The sequence below is a fragment of the Halictus rubicundus genome, chromosome 10 (assembly GCF_050948215.1).
Source record: "Halictus rubicundus isolate RS-2024b chromosome 10, iyHalRubi1_principal, whole genome shotgun sequence".
NCBI lineage: Eukaryota > Metazoa > Arthropoda > Insecta > Hymenoptera > Halictidae > Halictus > Halictus rubicundus.
Window position 1 is genome coordinate 4,077,700 of NC_135158.1, and position 21,036 is coordinate 4,098,735.

At 43.7% G+C, this 21,036-nt stretch overlaps 1 protein-coding gene across 3 annotated transcripts in view; it reads left to right on the plus strand.

The window, feature by feature from the left end:
- Positions 1–21,036, plus strand: part of Snu (ABC-type transporter snustorr) — a 59,935-nt gene that overhangs the window by 17,019 nt on the left and 21,880 nt on the right. Inside the window, exon 1 of one of the 3 annotated variants that reach the window (XM_076794885.1) lies at positions 6,714–7,158. The exons of the other annotated variants lie outside the window; for them this stretch is intronic. The gene's annotated coding sequence lies outside the window, so the exon portion shown is untranslated. Of the gene's footprint in view, positions 1–6,713; positions 7,159–21,036 lie in introns of those variants that run through there. 3 annotated transcript variants of the gene reach the window in all.

Consider the following 21,036-nt stretch of genomic DNA (forward strand, 5'->3'; position numbering starts at 1 on the left):
CGTTTCTCTTGCACGTCAACCATTGTGCAACAATAACAGCAATTACAATATTATTATACGCTTCATAGAAACGCACACACCGTACACCGAGCCGGGCTTTTACACCATTTCAATCGCTTTTATTTCATCTTCCGTTGCTTCGTTTCTTTATCCATCATCATTATTACGTGTCTATGGCGTAATGGTAAGGTAACAACAATTCATTAGCGCGATACTCACAAGCTCATTATTCCTGTGGAATTGATTATGGACATATGAGTTATATGTAAAAATAGGGGTGTCAAAAAGTAGTTTAAAAATGCAAAAGGCAGTCAGAGATCTCAATCAATTCGAGGGAGCATTTTTTGGTAAATTGTGTAGAACGAAAGGGTAAATGAAAAGCGAATGGACAGGTGAGACAAAAATGGTGGGATTTGTATGAAAAAAATCAAGGAAGTGGGGAAAGGAGGGGATAAAGGAGTCGTCGATCGAAAAATAGGGAAAGGGGTCGGCCGGTCCGAAGAAAATCGGCCTCTCCGCGAGCGTTCGTCTCGACAAGTGCACGCGCACCAAGCGAGACTTTCGCTTTTACCCGAAGAAGTCTCCGCGAAGGTGGCTGACACTACGCTCCGTGAGACCTTGCAGAGACCTTCCCCTCCATTTTAGTTTAACCTGCTGACAATAAGAATAAGATTTGCCCACGTCACACGGGCCGCGCATACTGAGTAAAACCGGCGAGCTCCTGTCACGCTAAATGACGATTTCAACCTTGCTACTGTCAGTCCCTACGTCCCTATCGATAAAGCACGATACACTTGCAACAATTGAGTGCAAAATCATCCGTACAATTTCGCAGACTGCAAACTGGCAGAAGTCGTAAAAGCTGACCCAGAATGATTCAACAGGTTTAAAATTCTGAAAACCGAATTATCGGTCCCCGCGGTGACTCATTGATGAAAGTACATCCAGAAATAAAATGATCGAGGCTCGGAAATACGATTCGATCGGCCTGGAAACAGAGAACGCGTCTGGGCCATTTATTATAATCGACCCTGTATACGGTGCAGTTTAAAGGATACCGCGGTTATAAAAAGCAAAAAGTCGAGATCGGTCTGTTAATGACAGGGGAGGCTTATCGATGGCCGTGCTCGTTCAATGGAATCGATGATTCGTATGGGAAACCGGTGTGTGCGTGTGTGCTCGGCCGGATGGCCTCCGGATCGAAAAACAGCCGAGCCGCTTTCACTTTTTCGAGGCGGCCGGCAACCAGTGGACGCGGGAAAATTAACACGCACAAGTCGTGAATGTCGCTGTAATCCCACGGATTACGCGGGGATCCGTCGATTCGGTTGCTGCATCCCTTGGACATCTTGCCTCATCGTTGCATTTGTCGCCATTAGACTTGGAACTCCATTAACTGCTTATCCGTGGCTCGCGAAATGAGTGGCGGGTACTCTCGCGTTCGAAAGTCTTGGAACACTTCTTTCTCTCGTGTACAGCGTCGGCTTCGGCCAATTTGCAAATTTTTGTTAGCTCTGCACCCTCATTTTTGTTCACACGTGAGTCTACAGACCGATGAATCATTTTTATACACGCCTACATCCTTATTTCTGCTAACAAACGAGTCGGTGAGGCCTCGAATAATTTTCACGCAGCTCTGCATCCCTACTTTGGTTCACTAGTTTTACACAGATTTGCATCCTTATTTTTACTGGCAAACGAGTCGGTGAAGCAATAAATAATTTCGATGTAGCTCTACGTGTCAATTTTCCTTCGGGGGTTGCACGGCGAATTTCGTTCTTCTTTCACGAAGGGCCGGATATCCGCCGAAACAATGACGGCAATTCATGTCAGTCTGGCTCGCACGCGCGCATTCTAAATATACAAGTCGTGATTTTCGCGAACGCCTTTTCACTGCGCAGATTCCGTAAATAAACGGATCGAAAGCGGCCACGAGAGCAGAAGCACGAGGAACACCCGAACAGCGCCAACATCGACGCGGCATACTAATCGAACGCACTCCTCCCTTCTTGTCAACGCGTTTCTCTCGCCGTGTATGGAACTCGTCCTTCGAGGATTCGGCCAGATAGAACGGTCAATATCGTCTCTCGTACTACTGCATAAGATACGTTCGTTCCGAAGCTGGCGTGCAGACAAACACGTTCGATCCGCTTGGAAACGCTCGTGTCCGCGCGGTGATTCCTCCTCGCGCATGCTCGGCCCCGAAATTCTTGTCCTCCTCTCCTCCGACTGAGAGAAATTCGCTCTGCGTGAGTACCTCTAACTCCGTTTGAGTTTAACTCCTTTTAGTTGGGTGTTGTCTGAGATTGATCTGAAGCTTGCGACCCCTGGAGTGCTTCTTCTATTTCGTTTGGATTTTTTAATGTACTATTTGATCATTAAAAAATTCCTACGGGAACACATTGTAAAATCGACACAACCTTGTCTCAGCTGAGGGTCGGGCTTTCTGAATTTTCTAACGCGATATCGAAATTTTTTTCGAAACCTCCGTGACCCTACCTCAAAGCACCGTCTTCAAGCTTCAAGTCAAGCCCTGAAACATTGAAAAATTCCTACGGGAACGCATTGTAAAATTGCTATGAAGAATCCCTTTGAACTCGACTCAACTTTGAGCTGAGGGTCAGGCTTCCTAAATTTTCTAACGCGATATCGAAATTTTTTTCGTAACCTCCGTGACCCTACCTCAAAGCAGCATCTTCAAGCTTCAAGTCAAGCCCTGAAACATTGAAAAATTCCTACGGGAACGCATTGTAAAATTGCTATGAAGAATCCCTTTGAACTCGACTCAACTTTGAGCTGAGGGTCAGGCTTCCTAAATTTTCTAACGCGATATCGAAATTTTTTTCGAAACCTCCGTGACCCTACCTCAAAGCACCATCTTCAAGCTTCAAGTCAAGCCCTGAAACATTGAAAAATTCCTACGGGAACGCATTGTAAAATTGCTATGAAGAATCCCTTTGAACTCGACTCAACTTTGAGCTGAGGGTCAGGCTTCCTAAATTTTCTAACGCGATATCGAAATTTTTTTCGTAACCTCCGTGACCCTACCTCAAAGCACCATCTTCAAGCTTCAAGTTAAGCCCTGAAAGATTAAAAAATTTCTACGGGAACACATTGTAAAATTGTTTGGAAGAATCCCTTTGAACTCGACTCAACTTTCAGCTGAGGGTCAGGCTTCCTAAATTTTCTAACGCGATATCGAAATTTTTTTCGTAACCTCCGTGACCCTACCTCAAAGCAGCATCTTCAAGCTTCAAGTTAAGCCTTGAAACATTAAAAAATTTCTACGGGAACACATTGTAAAATTGCTTGGAAGAATCCCCTTAAGGCCCGACCATTTTCTTCCGAGCAACGATCGGGTACATTATAAAATCGACTTTCCTATCCATTTCTCTGGCACATACTGCCACTTCTGTAAACTACATTGATAAAATGAACGTCTAATCACGTACCTAATCGGCCGTTCGTACATGCCAGCGGAAACCAGAACCAAAACAACAGCAATTCCGCCGGGAGGCGCGTCTCGATCGTCAGGGTTGTTTTTGCGGGGCAATTCTCGAAATCACGTGCGCCAATTGTCGAAAGGGAGCGATGCATAATTTCCTGTTATTTAATCAGGCTTCCATTACGTCAGGCTCCGGGGCCGTGTTACGCAATGCTGGGGAAAGTGCAGACCGTCTTGACCACCGGTGTTATGGTCGCTACTTCGCGACCTGGAATGAAATCGTTTGTTCGATCGTTCGGATCGACCCGATTAGAATCGCAATAGACACCTCTCGATCTCCTCTCTCGGACGAAAATAAAATTCGATCGAAAACGGCTGATCGATCGACATTTCTTCGGAGTTTCAGCAACTCGTCAGACTTGTACGTTGCGTCAGCGATAACTTAATCCAGATAGTTTAATATCGCATGGTTTCTGTGGAACGATTTTTGCGCGTCCGTAGGGGAACCTGTTTCGCTTCATTGAATCAGAAGCGTCACTATGGCAAACGACGAATATTCACCGGGACTGTCAATGAGCGGATCAACGGTTTTTAAGGAAGACAACGTCAATCGGTCGAAAATGATCGACAACGTCGGGTGACGCGCGATCCACGGGATCTGCGTCAACGAATGACGATCGGTGACGCGTACCGGTTTCCTTGAGTACGAGGAACGGGTACAAAAAGCGGGTCGACGGTGCACGGGATTCCGCGGGGTGCAACTAGGCGAGGTAAAGGATCACTATCGCGATCTCGTGTTACATAAAATATCAAAACGGCCTCCGATCGGTGAAAACAATTTTCTTGACCGATTCTGACGATTTTGGCGAAAACCATTGGCGAGATCGTCGCAAACTTTTTCTCCAAATTCCACCAGAGTTCCGGTTCCGTAACCAGTGACGTAAGATCGCGAGAAACTCTCTTTCACAGGGGACATCCGGAACTTCGTTACAGAGATCTTCAACGTTTCCCTCTCGTCGAAAGGCAACCGATCGACCAGCGGGAGCACACGAGCGAACGCAAACAATTGCGTTAGCGAGGCTTGCAAAATTCATGCGGAGAGGCCAGGCGAGTGTGTGTCTCGCGAATTAGCGAGCGTCCACGGTTGACCACACGTCACAACAAAAACAACTACATCCGAAATTGTAATTTGACCACCTGAAATACTCCCCTCTGTCATTTGTTCACGCAGAAACCGTTTAAACTAGTGTTTACGGAACGATTTAACGCCACAACGATCCTAGATGGAGCTCGATAATTTGCACTAGCGACGAGGAAGGAGATACGCGCGTGGTGATAAGCATTAGGCTTTCGCAAATATTAGGCTGTCTGCCAGAGAATAAATTCTGTACAGAAATGAAGGATTTTCAGTGACACGTGGGCGATCTCTGAGGCGCTGTTACTTCACGGGAAAAAATCGTACGGTGATTTTTCTCGTCTCATTTTGAAGGGTGGAGCTTGTACTTCTTAACCTCTGAATGGTATTTTTTTCTGAGAAGCTTACAAATTCTTTAAAATTATTTAAACCCCAAATGGAACATTTTTTGGACAAAAATCAGCTTTGAACAAATGCTGAACCGAGCCAGGGTACACTGAGGTACGATTTTTTTTCTCACGAAGACATGACAGTTCGAAAATGAACGTCTCAAGCAAAATAAAGCGATTCTTCTTGACAGTGATATAATTACTGCAACCTTCTGATGCTGACGTCAAAGTACTTTACAGAGATAGATTAACCCGAGCAAAAAGTGGAAAGGTGGAAATTAGAGGAAACCTTCCTGATTTATTGGAAATCATAATGCGAGTGCGAAAGTGCACAGAGGAAGAAAGTGCTAACCTAGACGCACCTTCGGCGATCGGCTTCGCGGTCACGATCGTGAACTGTTCGAACATTTTTAATCGTTCTTGCCTGTGATTCAACGCACGCAGGGTACCCAGGAAAAAGAAGCATAGTCATTCCAAACACAGCGGTCAGCCGATCGACTCATGGAGTCTGCGAGTCAAATCGTATCGCACGCAGCACAGTCGTCCGCGTTTCGTAAAGGATATCATTAGTTCGTTAATGGAACGATGGGTCAACATACAGTTTCCCGTGAAATTGATTGCGAAGCCGAGCCGGTCGTGACTCATTCGATACATGAAAATGCCTTGATTACTCAATCACGAAGCCAGAAGGCGCCTTAAATGAAACCTCTCTCGGATCGATCCTCCGTCTCAAAACGTCGGATATCTCCCGTCGATTCTAACTCTAATCGACGTGAGTAAGGCTTTTTCTATTTGGAGACCGGGGCTCAGAGTTCCAATCATCAATATTCAATTATTGGAATTGGTGTGACGGCATCTGTCGTTCGGCGTGGAAACAAATTCCTCGGTGCACACGGTGTTCCTTTCGCTTGATACTCGATCGAAAATTTGAAAAATATTTTGTATTTGCAGATTTCAGTTTCAAATGTTACGCCAGAATTTTTGAAGCCGATGGAGCCTGAATTTCAATCTTCCGTTCGACGATTTTGCATCTTTATGGCGTCTGTCTTTTGCTTGATTGGAGAATGCTGCAGAGAATTCTGTTCGAGCGAATGATCCGGTTAAATTGCAAGGTACACGTAAATAAGGACGAAAGTCGAATGCGTAACATGTCCGAAGCCTTGTAAGAGCTTCAAGACTGGCAAACCAGAAGAGACTGGCTGTCATCTTATCTGTATAGTGGCAGGTTCGCCTCTCTGAACTGTGTACAGGTTGTTCAAAAATTAAGTATCCCCTGGATCATCGAGGCGATCACATGGATTCACACGAAACCAAAGAACACAGCGAAATCCGCAAACATCAGCTTCCACGAGAACACACAATTATCACTCTCGAGGCTGTGGGCAAACCAGTTTGACGGAGTTGCGGATGCCAGCAGCGAATCTCGTCGAAGCTAAGGGTAAAAAGAAAGCCATAATCAGACAGGAACGTAAAGGGTCGCGAGCAGGCCGGCGTGGCAGGAGGTGGTTAAAAATCGGTGGAAGGACGACAGGTGGAGGAAAGGTGATAAAGAAAGGCGTCGCGTCGAAAAAGGACGGAATTATCGACTCGTGAGAGTGGTGGAAGGTGGTCGCTCGGTAGTGAGAAAGAGAGAGAGAGAGAGAGGGAGAGACAGAAAGAGAGAAGGAGAAGGAGAGAAAGAGTGAAGGAGGGAGAAAGAGACGCGGGCAGGTTGTAGTCGAGTCGCGGTGCTTGATTCTACTCGGCTGTGACCGCCTCAGTCTCGCGTCAGGACTCGAAAGTCGCGGAGGACAAGATAGGCCCGCCACGAGCCTCCTCTTCAGGCTCTTCTCTATTCAGCCGAATCTCAGGTCTCGAGCCCGTGACAGGATCGATCACAGAGGTCCGTGGGAAACGAGATTCATTCGTCCAAGCTGTGCTGTGTGCCGCCGGTTCTTTCTCTCCGGGTCCTGAACCGTAAGAACCGGGATTTTGTGGTGTGTGCTCTGGTGATCATTCGTCGGTTGCTCGATTTCCAAGGATACCACGCGCATGATAGTCCCCGAGGACCGATGCTGCCGGTCAATCGTACACCATCGATGACGTCCCTGCCTGGCCAGGATTACACTTAGAGGATTAGAGAAGACAGGAGATCGCCACTCTCGCACCCTCGACAGGATTCATCGGGATCCCGAGGCATCTAGCTGAAGGTATGCCATTTTGCTGGGGATTATTTACCTTTCTGCAAATTCTCGAACGCTCCTCGGGATCCTCGTTGCCTTCTTCGACATCTTTCGGAGTTCCTCATGCGGATTTCTGGAAATTGTCGAGATCGTACTGATAAATACTAATGTCACTTATTACAAAGTCTGTGAACATGAAACTAAAACTAGAATTACATTTCCCGGACTAAAAATAAAAAATTGCCACAACCAGCACAATAAAACAATGCAGTTTCCAGTCAATCAACTGTTTCATTCATTCTGGTAAATCTCCGGAGAAAATGCGCGAACTTTCGCGGTCTAATTGCTGCGCAATTACCGTAGAACGCAAACAGTGTAGACAACCGCGAAAATCGACCGATCATGTGATTTAGAGACCGGTATCGGTTTCCAGGGATGGACCGGTGTGGATCGCGACCGTCGCGGACACGATGATCGCTGCGAACGAGTATACGAGTTCTGCACGGTTTTCCAAGATCCAAGAAATTGTTGGGAATAGTGGGGGAGGGGGCGAAAATCGTAGCGTTGGATTTTCCCACAACGCGTGGTTCTCTGTGAGATCGTTCGGCGAAAAGAGAACGAGTCCGTTCGCGTAAGGTGACCATTAGTCGTTCGCCCGGTGGCCCCTTCGCTTCCGTTGAAAAGTGAGAAACCGTCGACGTTACCAAAGCCGGCCTCGCCGCAGGAAATTCGAAAGCGATGATGGCAAAATCGCGGTCTCGATCGGGCCAATCCGTGGCCCGAGAGGACGAGCCCGGGGCTCGCCGATTCGCGTGTTGTTATCGCTTTTTCCCCTTTTCGCACTCCTACGATTTTTCTGCCATTTTTCTGCGCCTCTGCAGTCGGTTTTTCTTTGCGCGTACAGTTTTGCAATCGATAAGGTTCTATTGCGCAAAGGAGGACACTGGATTGGTTAATCGAGGTCTCTGTGAGGCTACTATGCAATTCTCACTTCGCTTATTTTTCTTCACCTGTCGCGCCTTTGTAGATTCTTCCGCCAGATATGCCGAATTTATTCTATCAAGCGATAAAAGACAATGAGTGACAAATATTTTCCTATACTCGTTGCCGATTATTTGTACATTCTTCTTTGAAATCGATACAACGACCAGGGAATTAAACGGCTCACGTCGGCATCATTGTTCGCGGCAAGAAAGATCGCTTTTTAGAAACGACTCGAAAAAGTGAAAAGTAACACGAGTCTGAAATGGACGATAGCGCTTCGAACACGAGAGAAATTCGCTGGAACGCGAGGCCAGCGTTGCTCTCTCGTCGATTCTGGCTGCGAGCAATTCTTTCGGCCGTTTCCCCTGTAATTAATAATTAACGCCAGACGAGGAACGCGGCTAAGAAATATTCCGCCACCGTCCGGGTCGTCGATCGAATGATTTCGAGCTACCGCATGCGATTCGGTCTCGATCCCGTCGGATCAACCCTGTTAATTATCATTTCCGCGCGCGGAGGCTGCGACGAGCGACTCGATTGAAACGCGATTTTATCCTCGGCGACTCGGCCGTTTCCTTCGTCGATCAGGTCGAATGGAGAAAGCGACGCGTGTTAGTAAAAGTTACCGATCCGTTTTTCGACAATCCCGCGCGGCGCAGCGCGGCCGCGAAAACGAACCGTTTCCGGTTCTCGATCCGTGGATCCTTCCGGTTCGGCATTCCGCGCGATCGACGGATAGATGGCCGGAGATCGCGCCGTGACGATCCCGACACGGTTTCTTCACTCTTAATCGATCGAGAGTCCGGGAAGCGGTTCTACGGGCAGATCGCGTTTCACTTTCCGTCGATGATCATCATCCGCGAGAAATTTATGGATCCGGCTGGCTGAGGATTTTCACAAAATTGCTCGTATCCGATCTGGGGGATTCAGGAAGCGCAATATGATAATTTTGCAACATGATTTTTTCACGATTACTCTTTCCAGATTTTGTTCCATTTTCGACGAATTGTTACATTGTTGGACTTTCCTTCTTTGATCCGTGTTTTAAATATTGTTCCGACGGGAATTTAAAAAAAAATAAAAATATGTCCGCGTTCCGTGAACCTTGTATTTCAATGTGCAACAAATAATTTTATGAAATAATGTGGGGACCAGCGGTGGATAAAATGAAATGTTCATTGTTGGTTGTTCAGGCAGTGAATCTGATTAACAATAAGAAGTATTGAGGATGATATAGAAATGGTTCTCACTGTTATTTCGTAAAAATAAAAATATGTCCGCATTCTACGAATGCTACGCACTATTATACAATAAATAATTTCCTGGAATAATGTGGGAAACAGTGGTAGAAAAATAACGTGTTCATTGTTGCTTATAGTGGATGACGTTCAGACAGTGAATCTATTAGGAAACATTGAGAGCAGTATAAAAATGGTTCTCACTGTTATTCCGTAAAAACTAAAAATACGTCCGTATTCTACGAATTCTACTCTCTAATATGCGGTAAATAATAGCATGAAATTATATCAGGAACGGTGGTGAAAAATTGAAATGTCGATCACTGTGACTGATACGTCACACTGCCACAGTGAATACGATACTTCAGGAGGAATTTAAAAATTGTTCCCTTTGACATTCTATAAAAATAACAAGATGTACGTACTCTGTAAAGCCATCGCTACAATATGCCATAAATTGTATGCATCTATGAGGAGAAGGAAAGATTCTGCAGGAAATTTGACAAAGCACTTCAGTATAAAGTCGTTTTCTTGTAACCCAGCCGAGATGAATCGCATAATGCGCCCATAAATATTCGAATGCCCATTCTCAGAGGGCGTGAAGAACACAGATCCCGTCGCCACGTAGATCCCAATCTGGGAAAGGTTAATTATCGTTTCGGTCTCGCGCAGAAATCGCGCTCGACGCGCGACGGCCGCGATGTGAAAGATCCCGAGAAATATACTTTCTCGCGAGCAACAATGGGAAATCCGAGCGATCACGTGGGGCGGCCTGCGAATTCAGAATTGTCCACCATCCCATGAGATTCGCTTTCCTTCGAAAGGAAAACTTTTCTTCTCACAGCTCCCCGTAAACGTCGGACAATCGTTTCACGCTGTTGCCACACACGCCGGCGACGACATGCGACAGTGAGAAATAGTGGAAGTTCAAAGTCCAAAGACTGACCAAGGAAACAAGATGGCGGCGTTCGGTACCGTTCAAATGTAAACGTGATCAACGGACTACTATGCAAAGTCCCGCTTTTTATTATCTCGTCGCATAAACAGATTAAAAGAATCCTTGTTTTATCGCGTTAAAGACTCGTAAAATTATTGGCTGACTAATTCCTCTTCGAATAGAAAAAAATGTGCTGTCTAATGGTTATTTGTGACAGCCGTATTACGCATAAACTATTACTATGTAACCTATTACAATGTAACATAATACGGCGCACGGTGATAAAGAGTGCAAAGCCTGGCGTATTTGCAATTCACAGTTTTCGATAACCCGACGAAATCTATATTTTTCTGCTGGCGTCATCAACGGTTTGCATTATTTTTGATGCTTTATTCTTGCAGGGCCTACTCAAATAGTATATGCGCAACTATATTGTTGTTTATTTGTTATTTTGTAACTTTCAACATGTAATGTTACATTTGAAAATATGTTAAGTAGATACCGAGAATTGTGCCGAATATGTTAAATTTGACAGATAACGTGATGCTTAAATAACTTTCATTGAGACCTTCCCGACCTTGCCTATCTGAAGGATGTCTTATCAGTAGCCTAGAGTTGTTTTTGTAATACTTGAATGCATATTTGTTCAGACGGTCCGGAACTATTTATTATGCATATTTTATGATATAATAGAAAAGTCAAATCTATGTAAAAAACAAATCTATGCAACCTATCGTTTTTATTGTTGCTCAAACGATAAAAGGACTCTTCGCGAGGACAGTTGAAATTTTTAATTGATAATGCTTGAGGTTGCCACTAAAAAATTAATAACATCGAGAATATTGCGAATCCTAACGTGAAATTTCACAGAGACACTCCGAAAGAGTTAAGCTACAAGATTCTCTTTGAAAAAATTGATTCTTATTCTCCAGGAAGAGGGTATTTTTTCTTCAATTCGTCAAGTTCTGCTCGAAAGGGTGAGAAATCGACTGGTAGCGCAACGGTGGAATTTCGGCTAGAATTGCGAACGATGCAACGATTATGGTCGCGGTCCGTAACGGTTCTAGAAAGTAAAACGCAGTCGGTGGTGGAGGCGACGGTGGCAGCGGTCACCGAGATGGTAAAAGTCAATGACAGTCAGCTGAAAATGCTGAACCGAAACGGCAATTGGAAGGCCGACCTCGTTACTTTTCGGTCCACGTTCGGTCACCGGCGCGCACGCACGCACGCACGCACGCACGCACGCGTCCCGTTGTGTAATTTCGCGTTATCGTAAACGTAATCCGCGGGGGCCTCGCGCGATCAAAACCGTACATCTTGCGTAATCGCATAATTTTACGACGAATCGGCGCGATTGCGCAAGACTATCTTCGCCAAGGAACGAAAAGCTCAGCGGATAGAGAAATCAATTTTCCAGCGTACAACTGGATTGTTCATGCTTGTGCAAAGTAGAAGTATTGCCTGCATTAGTTGCGGGCAAGGGGAATCGAATAAAAATTAATTTCTGCCTCCCCTAAATTCAACAAATTGTAGAGAACGTGACAATATTTATACACTTTTCTGTAGTCTTTGCTGTTTCTTGTGGGCAAAAAATAAACAATTCTTCATCATTTAGATGCAATTGGTAGGCTTCAGTGTCTGGGAGATTCAATCAAGTCAAGATACAAGTACGAATGTTTGCGTCGATGATTAATTATTTCCATATTTTTATTTGTACTTCTATGGTATACGTATTAGTAGAGTCTTGACGTTGAGTCCAGTGCGAACCGAAAATTTTCACGTTAATGTGTTTTTATGCAGAAGGAAACAAGCGCGAACTTTATCTGGCAGATTTGGAGTGCATTGCAAATTGTTTCTAGCAAAGCGTAGCGTTATCGTTCATGCGGCCGTTGATGTCTCTGCTGCACGGCACAGCGGCCCACGGAGAATTTTAACGACGCGTCGATAATTGTCGGACGTCAGCGAGGACTGCATTCGAATAATGCCATTAAACCGCCATTGCACGCCGAGCCTTAGAAATGCGAAGGAGCATTATTCGCGCCTCTCATTTCGTCGGCGACACCATGCGAATCTTCGCTGAGAACGAAGACGATCTTGTCTGAGAACGTCAATTATTATGAACCGAATCTCCAATCTTGTTGTTGTTAGAAACAAAATTGATTTTATTAACATGTTTATGACGCCCTCTGCATGTTACCTTCTTTGCTTCCGTACTTCTTAATTTATCTAAGCTAATCAGACTTTATTCTGTCGCTTGGACTGTTTGACCGCGCCCAACTCTCATTAGACTGAACAGATATTTTATTATCACTTCTATTAACATTATATTAACATAATATTTTGTATTCGCCTCCGTTTCTCCAACTTCGTTCGTATCTACCTAATTTCCTTCGGTCCAACAAAATTTTTCTGTATAATCAGACCATATATCATTCGATTTTAATTATCATCGCAACATTCGCGAACGAACTCGTATCTCACGATGAGAATGCGGAACCGGCATACTCGAAAAATGTAGCTCACTTTAGTACTTCGTTTCATTTTCAATCTATCGAGAGCATTAGCGGAAGAAAGTCCGTTCAATTCGAATCGCTCTGCATCTGTCCATGAAAGTGTAAATTCGCACATACTTCCGCTGTCCACTTATGGTAATGGCGCGATACGCCATTTTCGCCTTGTAACATTATTGTAAGTACGCCACGAATCCTCTCGCAAAGTCCCATATGCGTACTTAGCGCTGCAAAGATTAATAATAATTGAAAAGAGCCTGATTGACTGCAAGCTTCCTCCCGATAAGAATAGAAAAAGGGCTAATTTTTATGCATCCACACGTTCTCTCGTATTTCATTTTGCACATGGCACAAACGCATGGAGATCCACGATCTGGTCGTGACAATGTCCACCGGCGGAACGAGATCTATATTGCACATCAATCACGGCGGACGACGCTGGTCTGTCGCGTGTTATAAAAATTATTATTATCTCTTTCTCTCTCTCTCTCTTTTACTTTGCTTTTCCCCCGTTATCGAGCCCGGCATCGAAACCGCTCTTTCCCGGAAAACTTTCGTTTGCCAGTTTCGCTGACGGATAAATCTGCAACTTAGGCGAGTAGAAATTTTGTTTGGATCGATGACGGGATCGTTAGACATTTTTTCGCCGCTGTTCCTCGTCCGTTAACGCTTTATCTACCGGAAGCCTATTAACCTTTGGAGGACCGGCATCTTTCCATTGAAAACCTGGATTTTCACAAATTTCCACAATTTTATACAAAATTCCTAAGTTTGTCTAGTAAAGTTTAATTGTATAATAAACCCAAGCGAAACGATTGTGTTACACCACTGAGAACGAATTGTTGACTCACGCTTGATGTTGCTATTGCCATCGAAGAACCTATGAAAAAATCCTCAGCCCTGGATCGTAAATTTCGAAAAATTGGGAAACAATCGCCGGTAGGTGTTAACTTACCGACCAGCTCGGTCGGTTACCCAATTCTTGCGGAATTCCCGGACGAAATCGGCGGGAGACACGCGGAACACGCGGCGAATCGGTAAAAGCGTGAATCCGCGGTCGACTTTCCTTAAAACGAGAGTGCCGGTCGCAATCGAGCGGCGCTCGCGAAAAAAGAAACGCCTGATCCAGCGGTTTTCATAAGTATGTCAGCCGGTTCGCCGGTGAACCGGGCCGAAACGTCATCGTGAAACGGTTATGCAGTCGCGGCCGGCCGGGCCGCTGCATTCCCCCGCGCCGTTATGGTGCCGATGCTAAATATCGCCGGATGTTTCGTCATTTCGCATCCCGATGGATCGACAAAAACGTCTAAACATCACCACCGAATACGATCACGACCGAAAGCGTTTATTGATTAGGGTTAGGATTGATTCGTCTTCTCTCGGCGGTTCCCGTGGGTTGCATACATTCTCCAAATGCATATGTAAAAGCGCGGATTCGTATTTCATGCACGGGCGAAGAGGAATTCAAGTTTATTGTTCATTGAATCGTTTTTAGTTTTTTTAGCTCACGGAATGTATACAATCTTTTTCGTTGATGCTATAATACTAGGAACCAGAGGTGCTTTTACTAGTGTATTGACAATTTGATCGCTGATTTACAACTGCAGGAAATTCGACGAAATCAAACTATGCATCACTTGCACTTTGTTGAAGTACACACAGCTAATAATTTACAGAATTGCCACGATTTTGTGAATTTCTTGAACATGTGTACACTTCGTAAAAAATACAACAAGCACGATTGTGTTATTAATTGGGCTAGATTTATGACATCGAACTGTAAATGATCTTGTGACGAGGGTCGAGGGTCAGAGTGGAGCCATTCGCAGCCGGTCAGATAAGGATCAAGGTAAAATCGTTGACAGCGGTGCAGGTTCTACTTCGGTCCGTCGATTAGCGTGGCTCGCAGCTTTGTTCTTAGTAGCCATCTGCGAAAACCGATCGCCGCGACGTTATTCACTTTTACTTGCCCCGGAGCGGGCCGCGAAATACTTTCTCCCGGTTTTCCCGATGACAGGATCGGGCCACGCTTTTTCGCGTGCCGCGTCACGTTTCAGGTTTTCAGTTCACGTAATCTGCGAGCTGACCAACCTTCTCGGGCTTCTCGAGCTCGGATAATCGAGAATCGATCTCCTTATCGCGCGTAACAATGTTTCCGTACTGTTCGATCCCTTTGAATTATCATACACGTGTTTATTCGGACCGAACTTTACTATCACGTGGGAATTTTTTGCCAAGACGAATCGAAACTAAGGTTAATATTAGTAATATGAAACCACTAACAACGATTATTTTACATTGCTTTATCAAAATAAAGAGCGCGTATTTATTGAGATTTGTTGCAAAATTTCTCGATTATTTCGCTTGGAGACTTTTATTATGTATCACTAGACTCGGAATAGATTTTACGTAACGTAGAACTTGGAATAAAAATGTCCACATTCTAAAGCCGAGTAGAAATTTATTTCCCTTACAGAAAGTCTTGACATAACCAACTGCATGTAAAAAATTGTACATTTTATTATAATGCTTATTTGATTATGCTCTGCGCAGTAAATTATGCCATAAACGCATAAATATCCATGGTCGATTTATCACCGCTGACTTTCACGAGTTAACATTTCAGTGGCAGTACAGTGAACGCGGGAACGGCTAAAATGGACCCAAAGTTTCTTTGCTCAATGCAGCAAAAAAAAATTATTAATCAAGAAAATTCTCGTTCTGTGCACTGCATTGACAAAATAGTAAATCTAATTTGACACAGTTTCCGAAACCCAACTTTCCGGGCAGTAACATTTACGTCTTTAGGCCTTCGCGGCAGTCGCGAAAAACGCAAGAAATCTCGTCCATTAACAAAAATTAATCGTATCTTTCTTTGATCGTTAGCACACGAGACTTTCTACTCGACGAAATAGCATTTTCTTCATTCCGGTGTTTCTCAAACAAGGAATTTGCATAAAAACTGGCAGCTTAATTACGAATATAACAGCACTTGTCTCGAGTCAATCTGAGAATTAAAAAATGGGTGAAATGATACTCGGGGGGAACACTTTATATAACGATTGCCAAGAGACTTGCGATAGATCAAGAACATCACGAGTTTCAATCAATCTGCACGGACGGTGACAATCTTCCCGTCAAAATTTCGCCACTCTCGTCGGTTTTCGCCGCCGTCAATCGCCCGGACAGAAATATTATAGTTATCCGGTTAATCCCGGTTTCTCCGCGATCTCCATAACGATCGGGATCGATCGTCTCGATTCCCGAGCTATCGCGTAATAAACCGACTTTCGATCAACGGCTGGCCGTATTATTCAATCTCCCGTCTCGAATTGCTTCGCGATAAATCACGGTTTATTAAACGTTGCCATTAAAGGCGTTGTCTGACTGCGCCGTTTTCGCTATATCTCGGACCCTGTCTTTGTTTCCTCGAACGATTTCCCATTATAATTAATGCTCGCGGACTGCTGGCGCGTTACACGGCCGGGGAATGTTCGAGCGACAGGTATGGCAAATGATGTCTTCTTGACCTCAAGCCCCGGAAACGTGCGCGCAGACGAACAAAAAGACGATGACGGTCCGCCCGAGCGTGGAGAATCGCTGTCAATTATTCATCGCGTTAGTCAAGTTCGTCCCCGCAATTAGACAGCCAACGCAGAAATGGCAGACCGCAATTAGCATCGCAAATCTCACTTGGAAACGTGGAGTCTCAAAAGCGTGACCGCTGAAGAGAATCTGTCACGCCTTTCAATGGCTCGTCCGGGCACACGTGGACGTCTAACTTTCGTACTTATGGTCGCTACATTCGTGACGTAGTTCGACGTAACACCGGGGTCACCGCGTATGTCCATTGACTGGGTCCGAATATTTTATTTTACAATTTTTGCAGTTGCGAAGATTCTCCTGTGGAATTTCATTCGACGAATTTGTATGTTCACATATGATGTTTTTAGATTTTCTGACGTCTCTCTTTTTGTCATAAATGCATAAGCAAGTCTAGTTAGGATAATCTCGCAATTCTGATTTTAATACAGCATATATGTCGTTTAGTACCTAATTACTCTCATGGACGCATAATCGATTTTGTTTAACTATCTCGGTAAGCCAGTCATGTCTGGTAGGTGGATTTGCATTCGAGACGATAATTATCAGACAGAGATTAATACAAAACAGCGATAATCACTAAGGAAGTGCACCGATGGCACCGTGAAGACGCTTGATTACGTTGACATGATTATGAGATGCGAAGATCGTGAATCAATGAAAGGCGACAATATTCATAAGTGGTCTTGAGAGCGTTATTTATTATGTTAACAGAAGACGCGTTCACAAACAGGAATGTACATAGCAAAAAAGGCTAATACTAACCTATAATAATATCCATTCCTGTTTGTGAACGCGTCTTCTGTGAAGTTGTGTGGTCGCACAAGAAGAGTATAATGAAACTGGTGGTCTCGATAATGTCCGAGTTCGAAATATTTATGATCAATTCCGATGAGGCTTCGAAAAAACTTCCCATGAATATGAATAACTATATTTTTTACATTTCAACGCGCGATGGTAAATCGTATGATCTAGAAAAACAAATGTGACAGGACCCCATTACTAAATACTTGCAGGAGTCCTGTTCATCGAATATTAATGACCACAAATATCCATTGACTTCAACTTTAATATTCGAACGAACGAGCATGACAGGTTCTGGTGACTAAAATATTTAAATTGGTTCGAATATTGATTATGACTACTGGGTCGTGGTCTAAACAAGATTACGCTAATGTACACCAAAAGTGACACGTGTTACAACCTGATGTATCATTGTGTATTAACACTAGGTTTACGGAGCACTAAAAGTGACCGTTTTGCATTACTTTATAAAAATAACAAGAACGTGCTACCCACATTTTTGGCAATATTTTTAAAATAATGTATACCCAAAGAAATAAATTTGCTGAATAATTTCTCATTCATGTATCCTTAGAATCTTAATAATTTTAAATTAAAAGTAGCAAAACCCGTCATTTTGGGTCCCGTAAACCTGGTGTTAATAATCCCAAAGGCATTTTTCTCGACTCCGACAGAAAATCTAAAACTCGATGATTCAAACTTGACAATTGACTGTAATTAAATTGAATTACTGTGACACCTTGGCTAGTCAGAGAGATCTCCTATATATCTCCAAAACGGGATCCTATGGCAAATAAATTAGGATTCCAGGGGATTTATGGTCAAGCAAGGTGCGTTAGAAAAATCCCCGAAATTTATGGGACTTCAGATAAGTTTCTGGTTCTGAAATCGTTACAGAATTTCTGTGGGACAAGCGGCCGATCGGTTCCGCGTGTCGTTTCAGGAGGCATGACGCAAACATCGTCTCGATACTCGCGTTGTTGTCGGCGATCGAGGATCCGAAGGCCGCGCTCATGGTGGCCAGGGTCAAAGTACAGATCGTCGAAGACACCGGCGAACGATCGAGGATGTTGTCATTCGCGCCTCCGGTCCCTGGAAATCGGTTTTTGCCGCGCACGCGCGCAAATTCTAATCCTGAAACCGGGAAAAACTCCGGCAAAAACATGTTTGCTCGAATAGAAAATTAAACGAAGACTACCGGTTGTGCAACCGTTTGAAAAATCGCTCGGAGCGGTTCCACGATCTTTTTCAACCCTTCCCAGACAACAGTGGTCTTTCATAAAAGATGATTGGATAACGATCGATAAAATCAATCTTATTCTTGGAGATAACATTTCTTTGGGGACACTTCTTTCGGGGATTTAGAAGGCACAATAAACGCGGGATTAAATAATACAGCGGTCATTGCTGAAGCAGATGTAAATGTGTATATTTTATGCGATGTGATGACGTCATTTTTTTATAAAAACTCGAAACGTGTGGGACATGGAAGCACGACAGTGTCTGCAACTATATTCGCGGAATACTTAAAAGGTTTGAACAATGGTTGTATGCAGAATTGATAATATTGTGCGCTTTATAAACGTATTTATAAATTTATGAACCTCGTGCGATAGTACCACGAGTTTATGAGCTCGAAACGTAAGTGGGTTTACAAATAATTTACTATTTAAATCAGCCGTCGATTTCCAGCTTGTCTGCGTTACGAAACTCTATTGTTAGGAAAGAACAAAGTGTAACAAAAATTTGTCAGATATTTTCCAGCCCTCGGCGAACACCTTTCTCCTCCAATTGTTGCTTCCGAGGTACAGATTAGGCTTTCGCAGTTGCAAGAATAAAATTACATGGTGTAAAACGTTTCATATTCACGAGGAATTTGAAAGGGTTGATCAATGAATAACAATAGACAATTGATAAAATACGAGCACATATTCATCGCAACTCTTTCGCAAATTTAAAACACACATAATTTACATATAAATTTACCATTTAAATTGCCTGATTTCTGGCTTGTCCGTGTTACGCAACGCTAGTTTTAAGGAAGAACAAAGTGTAGCAAAAACATGTCATAGATTTTGCCGCCATACTAACACATTTCTCCTGCAATTGTTGCTTCCGAGGTGCAGGTTGGATTTCGGAATTGAGAACGAAATTGCACGGTGCGGACGCTATCACGATCGCTGTCGGAGACTATCGTTTCCATATTTATAATAACAAAATGCTCCGTGTCACGGAAATATTATGTAACGAGAAAATCGATCTTAGGTGGAGGAAACCCCGATTGCGAAAATACGAAGGTCGGGACACGAGTTGCTCGACCGTCGAACGCGATTATGATGCGAGTCACGCTCGAAATCCATGCTGGCCAATTGCACACGGTGTATCGGATTCGAGCCAAGGTTAAGGCTTGACCCGCGCCTTATGACAGTAATTATGCGAGTCGACCCGATGGAAGCCATCGTGGACGCGGATTTCTTTGTTCGCTCGAGCATCCCTTGCTTTTCGCCCTTCACCTCCATTTCTTACTTTCATGGTTCTTTTGCGGAACAAGCACTGGGCGGTTAGGGTAAATTAGTCCCTCAGAAAAATTGCAACAATATCTGTTCATATTTATGATGGAATTTATTTTATAACTTTTTTTAATGTAGTTATATTTATTATTATTTTTATTCAGTATAGAACCGATTGCGGACCAAAAAAATTAGTTGAGAGAATTATCCAGTGAACAAAGCACTCATTTTTCGGACATCGATCTCCGTAATTAAAAATAGTAGTCCTAGTTTTTTAAATTTACGCCGATTATGGTGTATTTAGTCGTGCAACAGATTACAGTGTACAACAAGCGGATAATAATGCGCTGTAATAGCACTGCGTTCAGCTAATGGGAGCACAGTAGAGCAATGTTACAGTTAATACCAATTAAAGCACGAAAGCGTTAATGAGCGAAGAGACAGGGGAGGCAAAGAGAAAGAATGCGGAAGAACGGTAGAAACCGAATAAAACAAATCAACGAAGGTTACGTGACTGGATTAGATAACAGGAATAATAATAATCTTATCTTACGTTACACTCCCCGCTATAATGCAATGAATTAGTTAAAATTCGCTGGGGGAGGAATGAGTTCGAATGGGAAAAATAAAAGAACCTTATAAATAAATCTTTTCTGGGTTTTATTGGCAATAAACAATGGCAAATTAAAAACGCACGGTCATTTTAATCTCTTGTACACTTCAACGAACAAAAATTCTGATTACACATTCGAGAACACTGATAAAGATTGTTCAACGCCTGTGAAATGAAACAAACTCAAAAACACTTTTGTTTTGTAGAAACATCGAATAGTCATAGACACATGTTATCAAGTAGAAATTATTTACACATTCGAAAAACTGTTCAAACAATTGTTGAATGTCCAAAAAACTTCTGAACAGGTCGAAAAATTCTTCCTGAGAAGAAAATGAAAAAGACACCGTTCCATTAATCATTTTTCCATTTCCTCAATTAGAATTTTTCCCTGTTCGTTCAGAACAAAATCAAGCAAGTTCACCAGTGTTTATAAATTTGCTAGATGCGGTACTCTGTCCCATAAAATAACTGTGAGATAGAAGCCTCTATTTTCGATCGCCGCGAGTGCTTTTGCAACGCAAGAGGCCGGATCAGTCAAGAAACAAAAGCTTTGCGCGTCTCGATCTGCGAGTTCGCAATACCGCGGTTGAAGGTCAATCGATATGGGACGTACGTGCTCGAATGCCGACTAAAATCGTCTCCGAGTCGATTAATCGAGAGTCGACACGCGTAACCGGTCGCGCCGTACGTGTTTTCGGATCGC